Source organism: Rhipicephalus microplus, chromosome 5 (assembly GCF_043290135.1).
Source record: "Rhipicephalus microplus isolate Deutch F79 chromosome 5, USDA_Rmic, whole genome shotgun sequence".
In the NCBI taxonomy this organism is placed as follows: domain Eukaryota; kingdom Metazoa; phylum Arthropoda; class Arachnida; order Ixodida; family Ixodidae; genus Rhipicephalus; species Rhipicephalus microplus.
In genome coordinates, this window is record NC_134704.1 from 131,922,659 (window position 1) to 131,948,052 (window position 25,394).

General features: G+C 44.8%; 1 protein-coding gene across 1 annotated transcript in view; it reads right to left on the reverse strand.

Moving 5' to 3' along the window:
* The window catches only part of LOC119174227 (neuropeptide CCHamide-1 receptor), a 386,872-nt gene that overhangs the window by 52,226 nt on the left and 309,252 nt on the right, over positions 1-25,394 (reverse strand). Inside the window, exon 3 of the mRNA XM_037425057.2 lies at positions 11,367-11,470. The gene's annotated coding sequence lies outside the window, so the exon portion shown is untranslated. The remainder of the gene's footprint in view (positions 1-11,366; positions 11,471-25,394) is intronic.

Here is a 25,394-nt window from a genome sequence, read left to right on the forward strand (position 1 = left end):
AAGGCTAATGCCGAAACCCCAACGAAATATGAGGCTCGAATTCTGTGTTCGCCATCTAATATTATTGTTGATCCCGTGACCCCATCTCGCACGTCGCGAGGTCATACGATGTTTCCAAAGGAGCGTAAACAATGTCGCCTTGACGTTTGGAGCTTCTATAGAAGAGTCGGCGGTGATGCAACGGATACTCCGACGAGCTTTCATTCCGTTCCTGTATTCTCCTTCTCCATCTCACCAGCTGTCTTACGGTCGGAAGATAGCTTTGTGATCTCGTCGACGAAATGAAAGTGAGACGTAACGACATACATGGCCATGATGGCCAGTTTCACTGCACGCTGCCGCGAACTACACCTGCAGCAACCCCAGTGGCATTTACAGCGACAGCACCAGTACTGGTAACGGGTTCTAGAATAAATTCGGTGCATGCATACTGTCGCCACAAATGCTAAAAATTGACGTAAGCTATAAAAACTACAATGTCGCTTTCAATCTTGCCCTATTTTTCGTGAATATAGCTGTATCTTGTCGAATTATTGATTGATTTATTCATTGATATGTGGGGTTCAACGTCCCAAAACCACCATATGATTATGAGAGACGCCGTAGTGGAGGGCTCCGGACATTTAGGCCATCTGGGGTTTTTTAACGTGCACCCAAATCTGAGTACACGGGCCTACAACATTTCCGCCTCCATCGGAAATGCAGCCGCCGCAGCCGGGATTCGATCCCGCGACCTGCGCGTCAGCAGCCGAGTTTTTTAGCCACTAGACGACCGCGGCGGGGCTATCTTGTAGATTGTATTCATGTCATTCTATATTACTTCACCGCCATCTGTCACTTGCTCATCATCACATCTGCTTTGCACAGCGAAAGACTGCAACGGCTTTCCCCACCGCATCACTTCTATCGCCACCTCACCTGCCTACATGGAAGAAATGACAATGCTCACTGGTGGACTGTAACTGTATATTTTCGGTTTATATAGCCACTAGTTACGTAATCTATCTCCGGAGTGTTTATTATGCACACATGAAATTAATGAAGTTTAGTGCTAACGCGCATCAGGACAAAGCAAACTACTACTTCACACAACTGCTGCAATACAGCCATTTCAGAGAACAGCGGTACAAAAGTGAAAACACGAGTATAGTGTATTCTAACTTAAGCTTGATGCCCACGTAGATGAGGTAGCTGATGAAGTCTTAATAATAATTGTTAAAGTCAAAGCAGTATATTATGACACTGATGCGTTCTTAAAGCGTGGTTTGTCTGAGTTATTCTCATACGCCTGTCCGCTCATGGCCAACGGAGGGCTCCCTCTAATCAACTAAGATTTCTGTCATTGTGTGTTCAAGCGTTCAAGTTGGAATCTCGGGGATCACGTAACAACGCATGAGCGGCTGTGTTTTTTATCGGCACGGTGATCAACCTACAACTAAGTCATTTCCACGCCAACAGGAAATGACGTAACTTGTAACATATTGACATAAATATCATCGTGCGATCTAGAAAAGACATAACTTCGCATCAGATACCAACTAAAGAAACGCAGTCTTGTGCTACGCAAACGCACGTCGCTCGAATAAATTTTGCGCGTTACATCAACACCTTCCCGCTCTCTTTGCGGCCGTGCCCCATAGGTGACTGTCAGATAAAGTCCTTCTCGCAACTTCAGCATGCGATATCTTTGCAGTTACCAGACATTGGGAAACTACACTCTACTTGTATCCGGCGATACTGAAATGTGATGCCATAACTTTCTCCTCCCATAGCCGTTCTGAAAAAAACGATAATTGTACCTAAGCAGATACAGGTACATTTCCGTAAGTTTCGGACATGACTCATTTGTAATGGCATTACAAAGAGAACACCTAAGTCACTTTTGATTGCAATCATAGTTCACTTCAACACACTTTTCACATCTCTGAACTAATTTTTGCACACTAAAACTGTCAGGACATTTATCTTTACTTTGTTGGCGGCTTTCGATGCCACCTTCAATATCGGCATCATTTATAAGACCGTAATAACAATGACGCGTTACGAGCGGGAGAACACATGGACCCTCTCGTTGAACGAACAATTCCCGATGTCCTCACCGCCTATGTCACTCTGCGTTGAAGCTCTCGTCGCGTATTGCCCGCGTGACATCAATCGATCCGTAAAGAACGCGTATCACCATTCAGGGCAAACATTCAGAACAGCCCCGCTCCCCTTTTCCCTCAATATCGGCAATACAATGGGGTATGTGGTCAGTCTTCTTGGATCCATCTAAAAACACCGAGTCTATACATTGAAGCATTCTTCAACTTCGTTGCACCTTAATATATATATATATATATATATATATATATATATATATATGTGTGTGTGTGTGTTTGTGTGTGTGTGTGTGTGTGTGTGTGTGTGTGTGTGTGTGTGTGTGTGTGTGTGTGTGTGTGTGTGTGTGTGTGTGTGTGTGTGTGTGTGTGTGTGTGTGTGTGTGTGTGTGTGTGTGTGTGTGTGTGTGTGTGTGTGAAATAAAGCATACTGCTTTATCGACTTATGTCGTTTGTCAATTCTATCCCATTCATTCTCACCCAAGGATGCATTGAGGCGAACATGCTTTTGCAATCACCGACTTTTATAAGGCCGCCTCGAAGCGTGCATTGAACTGCCCTTGGTTGAGAATTCATAGGCGGCGCGCCGATATTCGCGAGACAAATAAGTTATTTGGTCGTACGGGCGCTATCTCGAGAAGCGGACAGGATTGATTCAATTCTGCGTTATTCGGGCAGCCTTCCTTTTTACGGTCGCCTCCACCACTGCCCTGAACAGACGAAGGGATTGTTCTCAACTATGTGAGAGCCCAGGAAAGTACAACACTGCGATCGATGTTAACAATCCAGATGCGCTGGGCAGATGGACATTCAGTGTGATGAAAAAGTTGGGGAAACGGAACTGTTCCTAGGAATGTTGTTGTTAGTTTTTGACGCTGCAATATAGGTGGTTGTAAACATGTTTACGATACGGGCGGGGGTGTGATCGTGCACTTCGTTCATAGTTGATTTTCCTGGTTTGTGGGGCCGTATTCTTTAGAAATCCGAAATGGAGAATGACGGCGGTGCATTCATAGCATATTTGGTGGTTTTTGCTATAGATGTGAAAATGATTTTATGTGTAATTATTTCTCTAAGTGTGAACTGACCTTTTTTTTTAAACTATCTATACCACATGTGCGTACATTTCAACCTATTTGACGTATCTGAACTGTCATGTGCTGTTCGGCTGTGCTGTACTCTCACATCGTATACTGTATTGCATTTTGGGCCCTTTTTTTACTTTTGTTACTACATATTTTGTCTGTTAGGCAAAAAAGAGTAGCCAGGTGCCATCATAACGGCACCAACCTCTCTTATTTCTTGTTGGCCCGTGTGCTCAGATTCGGGCGCACGTTAAAGAATCCCAGGTGGTCGGAATTTCTGGAGCCCTCTACAACGGCGTCTCTCATAATCATATGGTGGGTTTGGGACGTTACACCCCACATATCAATCAACCTCTCTTATTTCATCATTTTCTGTAAAAAATAAAAAAAGGTGTGAGTATCCGCCAGTCGCTTGTGCTTTTCCGAATGAAAATGGAAGTCCCTGCAATCTTAAACGCAGGCGCCTGCACAGGCAAACGAAGTACTTGAAGCACTTGGTAGCACAGATGAAGGCGCTTTATACTCGAGGGTTCAGCAACTTGTGCAGAAAAGTCAATGAGCTGGTTGGTGAGGTTAATTTTGAAAGAATGTTTAGAATGGAAATTGGGCGCCAAGATTTTTTGTAATGTTCACGAAAATACTCAAATTTCCTTTTTTTCGCGAAGTTCACAAGGAGTACAACAACATCTTGATGCGCTACGAGCTAGAGAAACAACTGACCTCCCACTTCACATCCATTTATCTAGGAAAGAGGTAGCCATCATCAGGAGACGGCAATTACGAAGATGCCTAATGGTATACACAGCGCAAACGCATTGAAAGAATTGACTGGAAAAGGACGCTATTTCACCTTTGCACGCCACACTATTACGAACGATTTCTTTCAACTAGCCCAGCTCGCGACTTTATTGATCGGAATCCACCGAGCTCTTTGGCTCATACATCACCCAACGTACATACTAGGGGGGGGGGGGGGGAGTGATTCTTAAATGAAAAGAGAAAAGTGAGCCCCGTAACTTTCTCTCAGGGGGAGGACTCCTCAACAGTAGCTCACGAGGGGTGGGGTAAAAGGGCTTAAAAGGGTATGATTAAAAGGTATAGAGACAGAGGGAGCGGAAGGAGAGAGCGAGGCGTCCTGGACCCCTTATGTAATATGGTACCTTGTGTAAAATATGTCCAAGCTATGAGACACAAACTACAGCAGATAGCGTAGTCTGATCTAACGCACTTGGGAAACACGCATGGCCCACGAGTATGCGTGTAACACAGAGGCTTCTCACTAAGAGCTTAGCAGAGATTGGTCGAAGTAACTGTTTCGTTTCAAAAACGCAGGCCGAAGCGCCCTGCGATGAAAATTATAATCGACTCCCCGCCCAGCGGTATCTTTATGATATACTCAATTTCAGAAGATCTCTGTTCAACACCGAGCAACAACTTTTAGTTCAGGTGTTTGGTACCATATAGCGTAGCACATTGCGCAATTTTTAGCAATGAGGTTCACACAACTGAAATATTTCAGTAGCCGCGGGGATTCTTTTCACTTATAGAAGAGGTAGATTGACGAATCATATTGAAATTTGAATGCAACAGCTGAACATGTGAAACTCAGCCTGAAACGTATTCGGAAAACGCTAATGAGAGTTAAGTGAAGCCAGGTCACTGAAGGTAACAGGAGATTATTATACAACGTAATCACATAGCATTTTAAGTTTTGATAAATTCGCGTTCGAACCATGTGGGTATATATTACAGCGTCACTTTTCTCTTCAGCGCGTACATTCAACGGGATTCCTGTGTCTCTGCTGGTGCCCATGTGAACAATGTAGCAAGGAGTGGTGGACCAACTACCTATTCAAATTGTATAATTGCCACGAAGATACCACGGGAATGGCTTATCTATATGGTCTACCATGAGAGGCGTGTTAAGAATGTTCCATTTTTTTATATCGATGAACCATTGAGAAATATTTGGAAATCAATATGGCACAAACGTAAGCGATAAAGTTTCTCTAATTTCACAGGTAATTTAGCCAAGCCCAGTAGCTACAAACATCTAAGAAGCACATCTTCAAACGAAGCACAAGAGTTGGAGTTAGACGACGTGGGAAGTGTGCTGAATAATGTGCGAAGGACAACAGAAGGACAAATGTGAATTGTCGGCAGTGCTTCACGTCTGCCTCGTAATGCCCGGGTTTCTTTTACTCTGCCAGTGTAGTGCAGCCAACCGGTGAACAAATAACGAACAACAAGCAGCTTTCGTTTTTATACGACACGCGGATTCACTTGCAGACAGTGACCCCATTCCACGCTTCAAATTATTCGAGATGCCTCACAGAAAAACACTACGTCCATATCTAAGGCCACGCTGTTTAACCAAACATTTTGCAACGTAACGACTGGCGTAGGACTGTCGCTCGTAGATACGGCCTGCTTAACGCCGACGCCAGAACGCCGAGTGTAGCTGGCGCGCAATTCTGTGAAAGCGGCACAATTCCACGAGAACGTGCGGTTCCGAGAACGGAGCTCCCCAAATAGCCTGCGTTGTTTTCTGCACAAATATTAGAGTCCATCAACGTCACTTTGTTTAGACAGGCAAATGGTTCAGCACTAAGCCGTTGTATTCGGCACTGCTTACTTTCTTCAATAATCCGCTGAACAAACGAGACCTGTTTCATTTTTCTTGCTAGTTCTTTTAGGTTTCACGAACACTCCATCTGAAGGGATTACTTGTCGCACTGTGGGCATTTATCTGCACCCGCTTCCGCAGGTTGGTTTATTCCCGGCGTTTTCACACACAAGTCGCCTGCTTGTTAGTGATAGCCAGCATTTAGAAGCAATAACAAAAGTGAGAGAAAGAGCAAAGTAAAGTGAAGTTGGCTTCTCCGTACAATCTGAGGAGGGCATGTAGGGAAAGCGCTATTTTGGCGAACATAAAGCTTTGGGATGTGTTGGTGTGTATAGATAATGCGTCGGCCACATGTGTCTTGCAAGCCCATTAGGCACCAATCGAAGCAAGCGGTTTAGATTACACGCTAGCAGAGAGAACACTTAAAGTGTGAAGCACCCTAAGTGGCTCGGCTTGTCGCTGTATGCTATCGTCACTGTGTGCTATGTAGTTACACTCCAACAAACATGTATGCGTCTCGCAATTGGATAAATCCCTCTACTTGTCACTCGTCCATTAGAACTGAAAAAAATCACAGCATATCCACGGAGTGAATGATGATTGGTGGGGCGCAGCGTTCATCAGTCTGTCTGTCCATTCGTTCTTGCGTCCGCCTATCTGTGTGATCCTTGGTGCATCCGTCCATTTGTTCATTAGTTTGTCTATCCGTCCATCTCTTTTTGCGGCCATCCCTGTGTCTGTCCATCCGTCCGTGCACCCCTCTGTCTGTCCGTCCGTGCGTGTGTCAGTCCGTTAGTCCGTCCATATGTCTAGAGAAAACTCCAAGCACAGCCATCTTACATCTTTTCATCATGTATTCATCATATACAAGTGCCCCCATCCAGCAGACATTGTAAGGACCGCTATTTCGGGTATGTGCCACTGGTGGCTACGTACTACGAGGGACGCACAAGCCACGCCATAAGGAGCTTCGCCCCTAAAAAGCAATGGTTAACCCAGCAATTAGCCGATGAAGTTAATGAAGTTACAGCACCTTTCCCAAAGCTGCCGTTGAGAACTGAAAACGACAATGCAGGGAAAAAGGAGAACATAAGGTACATGCCCGGTTTAAGGTTTCGCACCACTAGCACGTATTCAGAGAAGTATCTCCAAACACACTGTGTGCCTATAGTTATAGTGCGAGAACAAAACGACGACACAGAGACAAGAAGGACACAAAAGACACGGCTTGTCTCTGTGCCGTCGTTTTGTTCTCGCGCTATAACTATCGTCATGCGATACCAACTAGCCCAAGCTGCCACACTGTGTGCATCGCCCCTCCTCAGGTCGGACCTTAGAGGAGCTGAAGCTCCAATCTCTACATGCTTACCTTCTCCTCAAATTTCTCAAGCTAGATCGGTGCGCTAGTGAAACTAGCTCCCCCATCTGCAAAGTTAAACAGCACGAAAGATGGGGACGCAAGAAACAGCGTTGCGCAGGAGCAGCTCGTTAGCACTTTCGTTAACCTGCAGAGAACGGATTCTGGAGGTGGTAGGTAGAATGGTCAAACATGATGCTTCTAGACTGCAGCCACACAACATAGCTTGTTTATATGAGCGGGTGCGATCAGTAATGAACCAGTCCTTACATATATATTCTCGTAATGAGCTTGATATCTTGCTCCCGTAATGCTACTACCTCAAGGACGAAGCACTGAAAGCACAGCAGATGCATTTCATGTAGTTTCATCCATTGTATTGGATGAAACTACAGCCTATAGCGGTCCCGCCCAGCTTCATTAGGATGTCATTGTGTCTCTTCGACGTGGTGGGACGCGCTTTTCCCTAATGGTCTGAAAAGATTGGGATATCTATTTTGTTGTTTTTGTGATGTGTGCACCCTCAGGTTCGAACAATCATGGCGTCATCTTGCCACAGTAGAAAACCGGGCAGATCTTTCATCGGTGACGTAAGAGTGCATGTCAACCAATCTCATGATTAGTACAAAGAACAATCGGAGTAAACAAAAGCTTTAGTGTCTACACTTGCCTAATCCTATTCACAAGCTTCATGGTGTGCGACTGGAGATGGGGTGTAATATCAAAGATCTGTATAGACAACTCTCCTAAGAAGCTGAAAAAAGTGTGAAGGATGGGTTCTCCTATAGTTTTTAGTTCCTTGATTTCATCGCAGGCTCTCTGACATTCTTATTGACCCTAATAGCGAATGCCGAGTTATATATTAACACTTCTGGGCAAGTCCACTATCATATATGTGCTCAGAAAATTATAGATGTTTTAACGAAAAGAAGGGTACCAGGTATATCAACATACGTAGAAGCCTTAGCAGTTGCAGGTGAGGTGACTTGTACGCTATGATAGAGACTCCAAGTAATCGCGGCTAAATCACTGGTCGATCTGCTTACGCCTCAAAGTCTAAGTGGGCACATACATGCACACGTTTTAGAGAAAGCTGGAAATTATTTAGTGCACGCACGCACTCTCTTGCCTCATACAAAATTCGCTAACGGAACAGAGAAAGCCCAGTTAGACGTCCGCAGTGAAACTCTGGAAACGTAAAAGTGGTGAGGATTACACCTAATTAGGCTCTTGCGGTCGATCATTTCGACAGAAAAGAATTACTTCACGCCCCGTCGGTGGCAAGGCGCATATGGTGCAGTTAAATATCCGTAGGTTAATAGAGAGTCGCATTGCTAAAATTTCAATATGCTTCCACATTGCATTATTATTTGATGTCAGGTCGGATGCAACGTTTTTTTACTGTTATTTCATGCTGGTTCTTCTGCGCTGTGTGGCTTTTGGGTAATGTCAGACAAATCCACCGAAGCGTGAGCACTTCTAAGGAACAAATAGAGAGTGTTAAGCAAGTCCAATTATTTGTTTACCTTTTTAAAAGCACGAGCAGAAGTGGGCCACAAAAGCCTGAACGCGGCTTCATTGACGCCTGTGTTTACGCAGGCGGCCGGTGGACGCTCTGAAGGAAGCGGAGTGAGCGCATGAAATGCCTTAATTCCGTACAGGCTCGACATAGGGTGTAAGAAAAAGAGAAGCACAGTAAATGAAGACGGGAAAGCAGTGACGGCTTCTTGGCTAGCCATCGCAGTTATGTAACACACCCCTCAGTTGTAAGAGACTGCATACTTGCAATGCGAGTTTTGTTTACGCCTACCTGCCCTCATTGTTCATACAAACCAGCTCTCCGCTTCCAAGCGCTTACGGCAACCTTTCTATACTTCCTTTCTGCAAGGGGTCACATCTTTTATGTTCCATTTGTTCTGCCTGCAGGCTGAAGTGCCTGTGCGCTTGCCTGCGCAGATGCGTGTGTACGTGTGTGTCTCTCTGTATTTACGTGTCGATATGTCGAGACGACGAGAAAGAACATAAGGCAGAAATAATTCCTCGAGATTTTCCTCCTTTCTCTTCAACTTTCACAATGAACGGCGATCGGAGCAGCGATATTCGGGAAGTCAGCAGAATCTTGGCGTTTCTGCGTGCTCGCTGAGAACCAAAAGAAGGAAAAGCCTCAAAATACGGCTCAGCTGGAACTCGATTACGTTCTTTTTTCTGCCGCGCACACCGAATGCCAGCGCCCTCGTATTGCCCCCACTCCTTAAAGGCGTTCGATAGCTCCTAGCATCGCAGCCGGTACGTTGCCCGGGTGATAAAGATGGAAGTGAGGAACGGGGTGATTCGGCACCGCCTGATGAGAACAAAATCTTTGTTCTTCGCTTAAGAAAGAACAACGGCTATCATCGGATTCGATAGAAATATGAACGAAGGATTCTAGTCGTTTGCTGCGTTTACTACCTGTTTAAGTCATTCGACTCTGCTTCCCCAATGACAAGGACCTTTTAGCGACACCCAAGTCTTCACAAAAGCACCGTCTTGCTACGCTCTCTTTGCGACCGTGTCAAAGGGTAAAAAAATGAATGACGTTAACACCTCCGCGTGAGTCGTCAATGAGCTTTATCGGAAAGCTGCCAATATGCGAGCGCGTGTTCTCTTACGGCAATCAATAAAAGAGGCCGTGACGGTTGATGCAGCAGTGCAGCTATGAACAGGATGCAAGTGAGGATGTCTGCTTAAAGATAAATACAGATACAGAGAATAAAGGAAGATGAGAAAGAAGGAAAGATTTTTATGAAAGTTAAAAGAAATAAGCAGGAATAGGGTACGTCAGCACTGAGAATTTTTTTCCCGGTCGGTACCAGCGGAGAGGCTGCACTTTACGCAGCGATAGAAGATTTGTCTCAGCTGTCACCGACAATTGGCTGATTCAAGTACATCTTGAGCGAAGCAAACAACAACAACAACCTTAAAATCTATTGAATAACTATTGAAATGTCGCATAATTTTCTGCTGGTCCGTTCGCTCGTGGATAACCGGGCATACTGGCGTGCGAGTTTGTGGATGTTGTGGTTGCTTGTGCTATATGAACGAGGAATACCTTACACGTGTGTTAAGAAGAATACGTACTTGCGGAGATCACAAAGTCAACGATGAACGTTATCATTCGAACCGACGTCTTCGTAAACTTCAGTCACATTTTTCCTTTTTTCATGATGCTGGCGATGTGAATTACAACGTCTCATGGAAGAAATCGTCGACATTTATGGGCAGCATGTGAGTGAGTACGTCCATGCAGCTAATAAAAGCCCTCTCTTATGTGATTCATCAACAAACAAATCCCAAGGTAGTACCTGCTAGGGTTTCTTTATTACACGGCTCAACTTATGGCATGTATATCAAGCGGGACAAAATGATATTGAGGAAGCATATGTATCAGTCTTTATAGACGTTCAATTCATTCATAGTGGTAGCACCAGAATCGCATGTCTATACTGCGTGATGAAGTATACTTTCAACAACGTCGCTGAAATTATAAGGTTTCGACAACTGGACTTCTCTTCAACAAGGTTGCTTTGCTGAGTACTAGCTCACTTGCCAAAATTTCTGCTCCAGATGCCTTCCCTGTTTGAGAATCTTCCTTTTTTTCAAGCATTAAGGTTAGTCTGAGCTTACGTGTTGTTTTTATATCAAGAAAACGGGCCACACAAGTTACCTATAAGCCCGCGAACGATTGTATGAGTGGTAGCATCACTACGAATCAATAAAAAAACTATCGAGGCTGGAAAGTTGACATGTCGACATTAAACAGCAAGTAAGAGCATGAAAGGAGTATTGAAGGAAAAAAATAAAACGAAGTGATGAGCTTGAGCGATGTATGGTAGCCTACCTGATCACCTGGCATGCGACTTTACCGTACATACCGTACCGTACCGCTCAACTTGTGCAAGATTGTGTGAAGTGGTACAAGGCGTGTGACAAAATAAGAAAAACGACTAAACATCAGTTTCCATGAATATTTCGATGTTTCAACAGCCGGCACTTTTCAAATAGGAAAAGAAACCGGCCCGTAGCAATTCATATTGCTAAGCCTGACCTCTTGTCCAGAGGCGATTAGATTAATATTAAGATCACATGGTTGTTCAGAGAATACTATGATGAATAGCCGACAAAATAAGTTAAGAGAAAATACCACCTTTCACAGGCCTCACCTATAGGTGTGACGATAATCAGTGTTGATCATGAAGACGATGCCGATTTTAAGTGATGCCTGTGTAATCAGTCCCTTGATGATTCCAGCGGACACCAAGAGGTCCTGCGCGACAAAAGAACAAGGAAATGCTTAGAGGAGAACATACAAGACACTTGCCACCATCTATTTTACCTCCACTGCGTTTTCATTGATCTTAATCACCTATATGTTCATTCAAAACAAATTTGTTGAAAGTGCTACTGCAACAATATTTGCAGGAATGAATGGAGGACGCTCTAAATACAATTTGTTCGGCGTCCACTGCCATTTTTAGAACGGAAATTATTTTACGGGAACAGAGGCTACACCTACAAGCTTTCACTCATAAGAACTAACAATCGTAACATTTGGGGTTTAGCGTCCCAATACCACGATATAATTATGAGGGACGCCATACATGATGGCTCCAGAAATTTTGACTTTATGGTGTTCCTTAGGTTGCGCTGACATAACACAGTATAGAAAGGCCCCAAGTAATTCGTCTTCGTCGAAATACGAGTGCCGTGGCAGGGATCGAACACGTAACCTTCGAATAACGCGTGCGATGCTCTACCACTGAGGTACCACGGTGGCTATCACCGCAGCCACTTTACTGGGTTTATATGTGAATTTAACGTGAGAGTGTCAGTCAATATTTATATATTTTCACAGCATGTGTTTGTTTAGAGGTCCCGCGAGATAGCGCGCGGTTATTAACGAGCGGAATGGGCTGATGAGAATGAAGTGGCACACGGCAGCATGATTGCCAAGATATAATGAAGCTACCAAAAAGACCCGAGCAAATGGCTTCGCAACATTGCTCCCCGCTCGAAAGTTATCACTCGGAAGCGCCGGAAAAGTTCAAAGAGCAGACACAAGCACGCTGCTCATGGTTAATTGCTCTGAACGTCGCGAATGGCTCGCGGCTTTTCAAAAGCCACATGTGGCTGAAACCGATTTCGGGCATTGTAACTCTACACGACAAGTATGCGTCGAGTCGCGGATAGCGGGCTGTGGTAATTAAGAGGAAGCTATTAGGGGCACACTCTCTATCGTGACAGCACTTTAGAGATTATTTCGAATTTCAATGTACTCTCAGGTAAGCCGGTGAACACCATTTTGAAACACGTGTTGTGTACTTAGGACCCTTTATAACAGCACTTCATGGCGCCGAGTGTGTGGGCGTTTAGGAAAATGTTAACACTGTATCACTACGTAAAAGCGGAGAGGTTAAAAATGTATTAAAATAGGCTCCCACAAGGTCATTTTGTTGTTGCATGAAATTTTCAGCTAAAGTAATTTCTAAGAGTATCAGGGTAATCGTCGACGTTATACGCCTAGTAAATAGATGAAATTTGCGGAGTAGTTTTTTTTTCATATACAACGGATCACTAGCACACACCGTGGCAACTGAAAGAAACTGACCAACCTGCAGAATAGCGCCAACCGTTTTAGGCGTAACTACGAGGCAGCAGGTGGGGAAGTGTGACTCCCAATATCACTGCCACATGCAAGGCAGGGCCAGGTTTCCAGCATAGGACAATAAATGTTCGTCAGCAGGAAATGGAAACAGTACAAACTGGTGGAGTAGTACTGTGAACAGCGTTATCATTGCTACATAAAAGAAAGTGTCAGAAAGAAGCACCTGTCATCTTATATTCCTGCGCATCATACGCATAACCACCGTTACGCTTGCCTTAGAGCAAGCCTCCTTCTGATATCGCGAGAAGTATAAAATGAAAATGACTCAGGAGCAAAAGGGACTCCCATACCTAATGCACGTTCTAGTGCTAAAGGCAACTCCATAGACATGTAAAGAAAAAAAGGAAGGCAAAACTATTTGATGTCACTTCCTTGTAGGCACTCGGTGTTAGGTGTCAGAGAACGTAATTGGTAACGTGGCAGGCACATCGTTTTGTAAAGACTGAATACAAAAGACAACGTCGCAACCGTTTAAGCGTGTGTAAAGGCGCACACGTGATGCATCCCCTTACGCATAGTACCACTTTGTTTCCCGTCCTTCAGAGAGAAAATAGCTTTTTAAAGGAAGCACTCTGGCGCAGATTTTGTATTCCGACGTCTCCGTTTGTAAATCATGTCTTAATTAAATTTACGAAGCAACGGAAAATAAATATAGCAACATTTTGTCTTTGCCACTGAGTCACAAGACGGCCTAGAAGCAAGTGAATCCTTCAAAATAAAACTGCCTCAACTCCACCTCAAGTGTAGTTCTCAAAAAGCATTATTATTGAAGCAACGTCTCTGAAGAATGGCCGCTTCTATACAGCTCTCGGTATTTAAGAGTATTACATTTTCAAAGTACTGCATGTATGTACGCAGTTATACGAAATACAGCAGAAGTATAAACTAACAGGCGACGGACACAAACCTGTCTTTAAGAAAACTTGATCTAGTGGTGTTGACGAAAAGAAACAGGAACAGCATTAACGCGACCCCCTACATACATATATTGACGAAATGTAAACACCACTCCCATTTCATGTATTTATTTTGAAAAAGTAACTCAAAGGCTAAAAGCCTTAGTAGTGGTGCCCCCAAAATTTTCAACGAGAGAAAAAAGACAAGCACTAAACGTAAACAAATATTCCTGCAGAATTGTGCTTCTAGAAATATTTCCAAAATGTTATAAAGGGTTTCTGCGCGAGAACATAAACTGGAATGCATGACTGCATTAGTAGGAAACGCCGCATTCTCAATATAACACAACCAGAACTTCAATCAGCCACTGGAATTGGTCGCTGACTTCAACATAAAAAAAAATTACCAAGATGAAAGCAGTTTATATGACGTATGCCAGCTCGCAATAGAACACGCAACTACGATGCATGCTGGAGAACAGTCAAAGAAAACTGAAGCTAGTGGTTTAGTGGGTACGGTGAATATGTTAAACGTAGGGAGCTTTCTTGTGCGCACCGCCATATGAAGGCTTCCTAGTTAAAAGCAGCTATGTTTGGCCGTGGATGCGGTGGGAGCCTCAGTATTCTTATTCTTACAAGTTGCAATACGCCTCGTAATGGAATAAACAAGCGGCAGGATAGGCAGCTAGGTTAGCCAGTTTTTAGAGTGGCTGGCTACCTTAGGCTGTGTAAAGGAATAAAAGACGATATAAAAAGTTGTTACAAAGAGAAAAAGAGAAAGAAGAGAGGACAGCAAGGTAAAATAAAAGAAAGGGAAAGAGAATGAGACACCGCTTAAACATGTAATGCCGAATCGTGGATACGTGTCCATACTTTATGCGTGCATTCCATTACATGATGCATGTCAATCGCTATTGCTGTATTCGAATATAATTGAAAAAGCAAAACAAAATTGCGATTTTCTGTGCATGCGCCGTCATTCGACCAGCCTTTACCACGTGGAAATGTCACGTGAAGATCAGCCGTGGTGGTGCAGTGATTGGATGCAGACCCACGTGTTGCGGATGCGATCCCAGCCTTGGAAATGGCATTTCGATAGAGGCGAAAATGGCCGAAGCCGGTGTACTGTGCGATGTCAGTGCCCGTTAAAGAGCACCAGGCGTTCGGTATTTCCGGAGACCTCCACTACGGATCATCCCGTAATCATATCGTACTTTTGTGATGCTAAACCCTATAAATTAATGTTAATATTGTAAACATCGTGTGATGACGTCGTGATGTGACGTCGTATCATGGCGTTAAAATGATATCACAGACATTCGCAATTCGCAACATCACAATATGACGTCAATAATAGGGCTCAGTTACGAAAACTGTGCGATACCTTACTAAACCGCTTGTTTTTGCCAAGCGTCACGGAGGTCTCGCCAATTGGAGCGTCAACATAGCCACACAAGGCTATCGCTTTAAAAACTCTGTTTAATTCGATACTTTGCAATTAACGCGGTGGAGACTACAGTGAGGCTTCTTGCAGAAGATACATTCACACCAGGAAGTCTACTCAATTCTTTTTTCGCACCGGTATTGTGACTTCTTTAGGTTTTCTGCGGAGTACTAAATCTTACATCGTGCTTTCTCAAACTGCGTTCTGTAGAAAATAGCGGTTCCACTAATCGCCTTTTTTGATAGGGCCACTGATCGACCGTTTTCTGGTTCCGCACTTGCCAAGCCACTTTTATGATGAACACGAGGTCCGTTCGCTTAAAGGAACCTCTCGCACCCGAGTTCATCTCATTGCATATATATTACTGCACCTTATTCAGCTTGAACATTAGGGCCAGTGACCACACATGTGCTAAATTATCACTCGTGTTCTAACAAAATGAGGTTAATCTCTCACTTTTTCTTCAGCTTAGACCAATACAAAAAGAGGGCAGCTAATAAAGCTGTTTCCGTAGCTACATATTATTCGAAACTCTTCCACACGTGCAGTGTAAACATTCGAGAGGACAGCAACAGATAAAGAAAATAAGCACGAATTCAAGTTACTCACCATATACAAGCATTTATGTACAAGTCCGTGGCTTAAACGGCGCAATAAATATCCACTGTCACACTCATCCAGTACAACAACGTAAAAAACTTGCATTACCGGTAATACATTAACAGCTGCCTCCGACAGGTTCCTGATGGTCAGGAAGTTGGATGTTTTTTGAACTGAAGCAATGCAAAACGATGTCGTTCAGCCGTGTGGGCCCTTGAGAAGCGGGGAAAAACGTGTTTAGGAGTAGCGTTCATGCCGGCGAAAGAAAGCAGCCAATTTCAATGTGTGTTTTCAGCAGTGCGCGAAACTCGCCACCCACCTTTGCGCAATATGAGTGCCCGCACCAGTACGTGGGCATTCCCGAAAAGACTCCACGACAAGACGCAAAGAAAAAAAATACAGAAAGTAAATGCCCTTACGCGCGCCTGTTTGATTCACTAGCAAGTACGTTTTCCTCCTGTCTTCTGAAAAACCATTCACTAAGTGTGTAGACTTGCAGTTGTATACTTGCTCTTCACAGCATTTTAATGGCATCTCTCTCTCTCGTATTTAGGCGTGTCTGGGATTTTGGTCATCGCACTTCTATGAACTGACGTTAAATCATAATACCTACTGCACTTTTACTTTCCTGTTTACCAACGTTTTCACCTTTGTTGCGTAACCTTCTTTGGTCAGCCTAATGATATTAACAGTACCTGAACAGGTCAATAATAATGTCTGGGGTTTTACATCCCAAAACCACGATAGGGTTATGACCCATGCCGAAGTAGAGAGCTCTGGAAATTTGGACCGTCTGATGTTCTTTAACGTGCACTGGCATAGCTTAGTACACGGGCTTCAACGATTTCACTTCAACCAAAAGGCGACCACGCCAACCGAGATCAAACGCGCGACCATCAGGTCAGCATTCAAGCGCCGTAAACACAGATCTACGGTTGTGGATGGCTGAACCTATTAATAATTTCCTGCCCTAAAAAATTCCAGAAATATTCCGTTTAAGGCGTTTAATATTTATATCCCATGCTCAAAGAGATATAGATTGTGTCTTACAACTACATGGTGAAAGTGGCAAAAACTTTCGTGTCCCGTTGCTGTGCTGGCGGAGTGCAATCCCGCACAGAACTATCTGGCGCGATAAGGATAAATTCAATTTCATATATATAGCAGTCAATGCTGTGGGCACTGCGCACGTTGTTAAGCCCACGCAATTCCCTACAGAGTTTTCCCTTCCTCGCACTTGGTGTATTTAAATAACTTGTTTTCACACGATATTCAATTTGGATGTACGCCCTCAAAGCTTCGCACACCATTTTACGAACTAATATTCAACTAAAAAATTATTTCTACAAGATGGAACTGCCAGCAAAGGCTGTTTCATCTCGGTTGCGGTGTCTTTGCCTTCGTCACGCGCCCCTTCCATTAAGACCAGTCAAAAAAGATGGTCAAAATCAAGCAGAGTCGGGATCATGAGAGAAGTGCTTGGAGCCTACTTCAAAAACTAAAAGGTCGTTTATCTTGTTTTTTTTTTGTATATACTGTTGGTCGTTACTGGGCGGGTCACAAGCAGCACTTCTGCAAGCCACACATCACACAAAATAAGGCAAACAAAACCTCTTCAAAAGAGGGAAAAAAATGCATCGACGAACAGAACAAAACATAAAATAGCATAGGCGTTCATAAGCGAAATAGCTGAAAGTTTTCTCAATAACCAAGTGTAGAAGCGAATTTCAATTTTTAAGTTACTGTTGCTAGTTGTGTAGTTTTAATAGCCTCTGTTTCTCATGCTTTTATTTTTCACGAGTAGTACATTTTTGTCTGACTTTCGGCGTTACCTTATCTACCTATAGACTGCGTGTGTGTGTTTTTCTCCTAGTAAATTTATGAGCGCTTTCTGTCATATTTGTTTATTAGGCAGCTCAACATCTATTTATCAACCAAATAGCGCAAAATTGCCCACACAACTTTTAATAGTTTTATAGTCATTTTTTTCATTGCACAAAATATCAAATCAAGCATTCATCTCATTTATTCATATCATGCGCAACATCAATACGCAAGTATTGAGGCGCATTTTTTAATAAAAATGCATACATGCGTAATTTGAAAGGCCGTAGTATATCCAAGGAGTTTCAAAAACAAAAAGCTGGATTTGAAATTATCACCCACGAGTGAAGCCGTACGCACCATAAGATGGCGGCTGTGGCAGTCATTTTACTAGAGGCATGATGAGCTGTTGGTGTTTGCCGATTGAAAAGAACGTTCTACTCGCACGCCCAACGAGTATAACGTGGAACTTTTTCGGGTCAGTTAGGGCTCAAAGTGCGTCCATGTGTTGCTAGTTTTATTTAGTAACCCCTGAATTCAGGCTAGTTTTAATTGGAGAATAAGTCACCGATACCTGATTGATTGATTGATTTGTGGGGTTTAACGTCCCAAAACCACTATATGATTATTAGAGACGCCGTAGTGGAGGGCTCTGGAAATTTCGACCACCTGGGGTTCTTTAACGTGCACCCAAATCTGAGCACATGGGCCTCCAACATTTCCGCCTCCATCGGAAATGCAGCCGCCGCAGCCGGGATTTGAACCCGCGACCTGCGGGTCAGCAGCCGAGTACCTTAGCCACTAGACCACCGCGGCGGGGCGATACCTGTCTCTCTCGGTTAATTTATCAGAAAAAAAATATACTTTCATTTAAAATTAACGTAGCTCGAAGACTAACAGGTCACAGCTACTTGATGTCTAAATGAGAAACGCTAGAAATTAGCATGCTTCTGAGATCTGTAGTACGCAAAAGCTGGCTTCACTATTGCTGGCAAAGCATTGCGGGAGCTTCCACTCAAACAACTTTTTTAAACCTATTTGAGTGTGTCTTACGCTGAGCTGACGATAACACGATAAGCACGAAATAACAACTGCTTCCTGCGTTTTCCTAAGACGATACTGTGCTGCCACCTAGGAGTGGCTCTCGTTACATGTAAGCTTCTTTTTTCCAACATTTCTGCCAGATATGGCATTCGTATGCCACGCAGCACCTCCAGACAGAAGACTATCACCTTTGGCGTCATTTGCAGCGAAGCACGGACACACGCAGCCATTTTTTCTGTAACCTTTATCTGCGCTGGCATCGTTTGTTTTTGTAACTTCCTTTTGCAAGCTGTGTCAACTTGTGGCCACGCATTGCTCATTGAAGGAACTGAACCTTCTGCTTCGACAGTATGTCTTCTCTTAACCTTAGTGCACTGCATATGACTGTAGCCAGTCACTTCGTTGAAAGCAGTATGACGTTTGACGGATTGTTCGACGTGCCATGTTTCAGAACTAATGTCAAAAATAGTAGATTTATTCTATCGAAATGATTGAAACCAGAAACTAAGTGCGCACGTTTGGAGCCAAATATTTCATTTCTGTTGTGTGGAAACTGGGAAAATTATACAGCAGAAATCTTGAATACATAATTGTATGCTAATTGCAAATAAATAGTAAAACGCAACCAAAACGTCACAGTACGGAATTTTGTTCTTGGAATGTAATTCTGAGAGCTTTGAAATTATACCTTGTGAATTTGCCGAAATGGCACACAGTTAACCATAATACGTTCCTCGTGGGGTTGAAATCCATGTAACCTGACACATCGACTTCCTAGTAGAACTAACAGCAGCCTAACGAAACGTCTGCAGGGATGGCCTTTCTTCGTGGACCGAGCGCGAGATTGCACGCGCTGCGCGTCCGCGGCTGAATGCTTTCTCGGCCCGCTCGAAAGGTTTCCTTGACACCGTGTTATTATGCGCTGAAAGGGGCACCGTGCATTCTGTTTGCGCGGGAGCCCGTCGATTCCGCGTTTTGTATACGAGTCCAAATGAACATGTCCGGCGAGCACAAGACGTGCCTAACTCGAGTTTTTATTTTTTCGATTCAGCGGCAGCTTGAAAACACGGACTCAGGAGACGTATAGGAAGAAGCTCAATGCGTAGAATGGCTGTGATTTTGGGGCCCCGTGACGGTCCCCTTTCTCGCTTCAAAAGCGCCAGGCGGATGTAACGGCAATAGACGAACCGTGACGGCCGTACGTGTTTGGTGGTCTCTCGTGCGCATGAACAGGCGAACGACGACGACGCCTGCTTCTGAAGGTTGTAAGATTTGTAAGGCGGTGATTCCTCCGCCTTCCGACTTTTGAATCGACCTCTTGGGCTCTGTGGTGTGTTTACAGCCAGGTCACGTGCGCAGGCAAAGCGGGCCTTCGCGGAATCAATCTGAAGTGTGGGGTCTTTAATGGAGTGTCCAATGGAGCTGCTGCCATTGTACCCTGGCCACTCCTCAACAGTAGGCGTGCTCTCATACGGTTTATTGTCCAGAAGCAATAACTATCACGCGGTCAAGTTCCAGTCTGTAAACAATACACTGAAAACTATGAAGACTGGTAGGGTATGGTGAGCAACTGAGTACCCCCACGTTCTCTTTTTGTCTCATTTTGCCACATTGCCTTTAGGCCTTAGCTTGCAAAAGCGCTTAGCAGTCTGCTTCGGCTAATGATTTTTTAGCCAATTCAACCCCTTGAAGGACAGTGCTTATGCTTTTTTTTTACTTGCGTCTCACAGGTACTTGGTGCTGTGAAGCAGGTTTCTAGCATTCTTATCAGTAGTTTTTAACATTTGTATGCAAATGAGAAACATGGTAAAACAAAATACCATTAATCATTAGTAATATATAGTTAAATGAAAACTGAGCCTTCTTTTTTTTATCCTGAAGTTTTGGTGCACTATTCTTATGCACTAGAATGACCCTGTTATTACTCATAAAACGAAAATGAAGATGACATTTTCTTGCTTTAATTTTAGATATACTATAACAAAAGCTGTGCGTTTTCAGTTCCCTTTCAAATCCTTTTCTATAAGTAAACTATGCCCCCGCTACATTAGAATACACGATTCTAACAAAGGGCCGAATAATTTACATCATAGCGTAGTGGGTACCACGTAAGTGTACTTTCCCTGACGCGTTCATCGACCTCAATCTGCCATCAGCCAATTCACAAATTCATTCATGAAAAATGCCCGGCACACTGAAGTCGATCCAGTCAGTCATCTATGCGTGGGACAGGGTAGACGCCTTTCTTCGTCACTTTGTTGAGCTTCCGGTAATCCACGCGAAAAAGAAGACCGCCGTTTTTTTTTTCAAGTACGACGGGCGACACCCATGGGCTGTTAGAGTTCAGTGACGTCATCATCGAGCATCTGCTTCACCTGAGAACGTATGGCATCTTGTTCTTTTTGCGACACGCGGTAGGCGGGCTGTAATACTGGCCGTTCGGTCGGGTCCGTTCTAATGCGGTGTCTTACGGTTTGGACCTGCATGATTTTTGAAGTGGGCGCAAAGCGGTCACGATTAGTACGTAAAATCACGCCTATTTGATTTCACTGAGAAGAGGATATCTGGCTATTCACGTCAACTGTGCTCGCCGATGCAGTGTAACATTCAGCTGCAGTGGCAATCGGAGCGATAGTGTAACATCCTTCATCATCAGCGCCTTCGAAGTTCGCGATTGCTGTTCGCTTTGACAAGTGTTTGTACTGGCCGCTGAAATTCGTGATCAAAAGCTGAGCCCCGCGACGCTTCAGTTGGACGATACCCTGCTTGCCATGCTGAAGCTCGGTACTTGCCAAGGTTCCCGTGATCCGTTTCTTCTGTATCTCATTAAGGCTATTTCTATTACCCTCTCAAGATAACGTGTATAATGTGATATCGTAAGAGAGTGAAATAACTACCACGTGTCACTCTACGCGGATTACGTTACGTGGGCAGTTCAAATCTTCGAACATATAAGAAGATTATCCCGCCGCGGTGGTCTAGTGGCTAAGGTACTCGGCTGCTGACCCGCAGGTCGCGGGTTCGATTCCCGGCTGCGGCGGCTGCATTTCCGATGGAGGCGGAAATGTCGTAGGCCCGTGTACTCAGATTTGGGTGCACGTTAAAGAACCCCAGGTGGTCAAAATTTCCGGAGCCCTCCACTACGGCGTCTCTCATAATCAAATGGTGGTTTTGGGACGTTAAACCCCACAAATCAATCAACATATAAGAAGATTTCTTTATTCGTTTGTCTATAAAAGAGTATGAGAGGACGGGATTACGAAGGTCGCAGCTGCCATAATTTTTCATCGTCATCAGCCACAACCACATTGTTGATACGAAGTGCAAGTAATGCCTTGCAGAGCGGGCAGGTCTATTCTACGTAGAATGACAAACAATGTGGCCGTGAGTGTTTTGCAAATTCACAAAATGAAATTATTCACCATCGCCCCCCCCCCCCCAAAAAAAAAAAAACCTGATGGGATGCGAAGAATCAGCGGTGCGCACGGCGTTGACTCGGTCAAAACTGGCGTTGACGCGGGTCCTGGAAGAACCGTTTGAAGCGAAACTCGGTGTAGCAATCACTAGGGTGAACGTTTATTTGAAATGCAAAGACACGGGAGGCAGGTTAGGTTTCGTGTAGGTTTCATCGCAGATGAAGTAGCTGAAAGAGTGTTCTCACTCGACGTGCGGCGGAACGTTAGGGGTAGTGGAGAGGGTCAAGAGAGTTAGAAATGTGTTGCCAGAGGGCCGGACGAGCGGGTAGCTGCGGCTAGCGTGCTGTGGTTGAGGAAAAGAGTGACTTCAGTACGCACCTGCGAGGGGAGTTTCGCGTGAAGGCGCAGCTGCAGCGTGACCTACTTGGCACTGCTCCAACACCTGTGGCAAGGAAAATGCGCTGCTGCGCGCTCGTATGAACGCACGTACGTACTGGTGTTGCACACGTGATTGAAATAGCTGCTTCAAATCTAAAAAAGAATAGTTTATAGGGTAGCGGGTACCTTGCCAGTGTAATTGTAATAGTGTCGACAAAGCGCGGGTACTGGTAATGCCGCTCTTCCAACTCGCACTCAAAGAGCGGCATATCAGTTTTTTTATGCTCATGTGGGCTAATACACGCACGCACACACACACACACACATATACAAGCGCACACAAGCACTCACTCGCGCACATGCAGACACACACTGAGACGGAAAACCCACGCGCACGAATGCATGCACACAGTCACGTTTGGACAACGGCAACCACTCCAACGCTGGAAATAATCACCGGTGAGAAAACGCGCGTACGATATATATATATATATATATATATATATATATATATATATATATATATATATATATATATATATATATATATATATTGTGAGCGCTGACTATGTACTTCATCTTCATCTGTATGACCAAACCATTGTAGTGATCATCATCGTATGTCACGCGGGCTGGCTCTCTGGCTCGTGCGTCTGGATTAAAAAAAGGATAACCTGGTTGCTGCCGTACCGGACGTGGTCTCATAAGTGGCGGAGGTGCTGGGTACGCAATGATCCGTCGAACGGTCGAGGATAATGGCGGCTGGATCACTTCTTTTTGTGGTCCATACGAAAGTTTCGTCCTTACTTATACGGCCGTCATTTCACAATAGTGACTGACCATCACGCTCTGTGTTGGTTATCGTCTCTCAAAAATTTGTCGGGGCGCCTTGGCCGTTGGGTACTACGATTGCAAGAGTATGACTACAGCATCACATATAGGTCAGGCCGAGAGCACCAAGATGCCGACGCTTTGTCCCGTTGCCCGCTCTCGCAAAGCGCCGAAGTGTCACCTTCCATCTGTTCGTCACCGCCCACCAAAGTGACCAAACAGACGGCTGCTGCTTCGAAACAGTTAGTTGCCTCGGCGGACCTTCTTTCGTCCACAGATCTCACCTCGCTCCAGCATGCCGATACCTACTGCCGCACAATCATCGATCGGCTCACTGGCTTATCGCGTGCTCCAAACAGCCGCCTAAGACGACAACTTGCCCGTTTCAAGCTTCAAGAGGGAACATTATGTCGGCAAATTTACCATCCTTTCGGTAACCAATGGGTTCCCGTCATTCCTCGCTCACTTCGTCTGGAAGTTGTACAAGCGTTTCATGACGATGCGACAGCTGGCCCCTTAGGGTTCCACAAGACCTACGACCGCCTCAGGACTCGCTGCTTTTGGCCTGGCCTCTCCACTTCTGTCGCCAAGTACGTCACTTCCTGCGCGTCATGCCATCCCCAAAAACATACCACGTCTCTTCCCGCGGGGCCATTGCAACCACTGCCGTGCCCGTCCACTCCCTTTGAATTTGTGGGCATAGACTGATACGGACCTCTTCCGCTTACGCCAGCCGGTCACCGTTGGATTGTTACTGCCGTAGACCACCTTACTCGCTACGCGGAGACGGCAGCTCTTTCATCTGGTGCTACCTCTGAAGTAGCCGATTTTTTCCTTCGCGCCATTATTTTACGACATGGCGCACCACGTGTGCTCCTTAGTGACCGCGGCAAGACATTTCTTTCACATGTCCTTGCTGAAGTCTTACAGGCCTCTAACACCATCCACAAGACCACATCAGCGTATCACCCAGAAACTAATGGTCTGACTGAGCGTTTTCACTGAACTTTGTCCGACATGATCTCTATGTACGTGCAACCAGATCACAAAAACTGGGACACAATACTTCCTTTTGTCACGTTCGCATATAACACTGCCATACAGCGTACAACGAATTTCAGCCCTTTTTTTCTCGTGTATGGCCGTGTACCGACTTTTCTTCTGGACACCACCTTTTTGCCCACATCTTAAAATCCATCTTCATCTCTCCCGGAAGAGTTCGCCGCTCGCGTCGCCCGCTGCCGTGAAATCACCCGCGCCAACACTGCTACCATTCAGTACAAGAGAAAAATCGACCTTGATGCGAAGCGTCGAGTTGTTGTGTTCCGCCCAGGTGACGAAGTCCTTTTGTGGACACCTGTTCGTGTACCTGGGCTCTGCGAAAAATTCCTTCACCGGTATCTCGGTCCATACACCGTCCTGGAACGAACATCTGAAGTCAACTATCGCGTTGCTCCTGTCAACGCGGCTTCTGATCGTCGTCGCCGCCACACCGAGATCGCCCACGTCTCTCGACTGAAACGATATATTCGGCGTCCCAACCCTTTCTAACTTGCTGCCCTCTTTCGCGAAGGGGGGAAAATAGTGTGAGCGCTCACTATGTACTTCATCTTCATCTGTATGACCAAACCATTGCAGTCATCATCATCGTATGTCACGCGGGCTGGCTCTCTGGCTCGTGCGTCTGGATTAAAAAAAAAGGATAACCTGGTTGCTGCCGTACCGGACGTGGTCTCATAATATATATATATAAAATCCAGTAGATCCTCCGTGAGCAGTCACAACGTGGTTTATTTCTTTCGACGTTTCGGCCTAGAGTCTGGCCTTCATTAGGATTAAAGGTACAGTTTGTTGGTGCTCAGCTTTATACAATATCAAATCAGAGGGAAAGGAAAGAGGAAAAAGACAGAAAAAAAGAAAAAAATTAAAAGAAAAAGAATGGAAAAAAAATAAGAATATAAGGTAGACTCCCCTCGGGTGCCCCCCTTCCACTATTCCTTCCACTTCCCCCTTCATCTCTCTCCCCTTTCTCCCCTTCACTTTTCTGATGTCAGCGGTCTGTGTATGCTTCCTTTCACTAACGCATTCTTCCC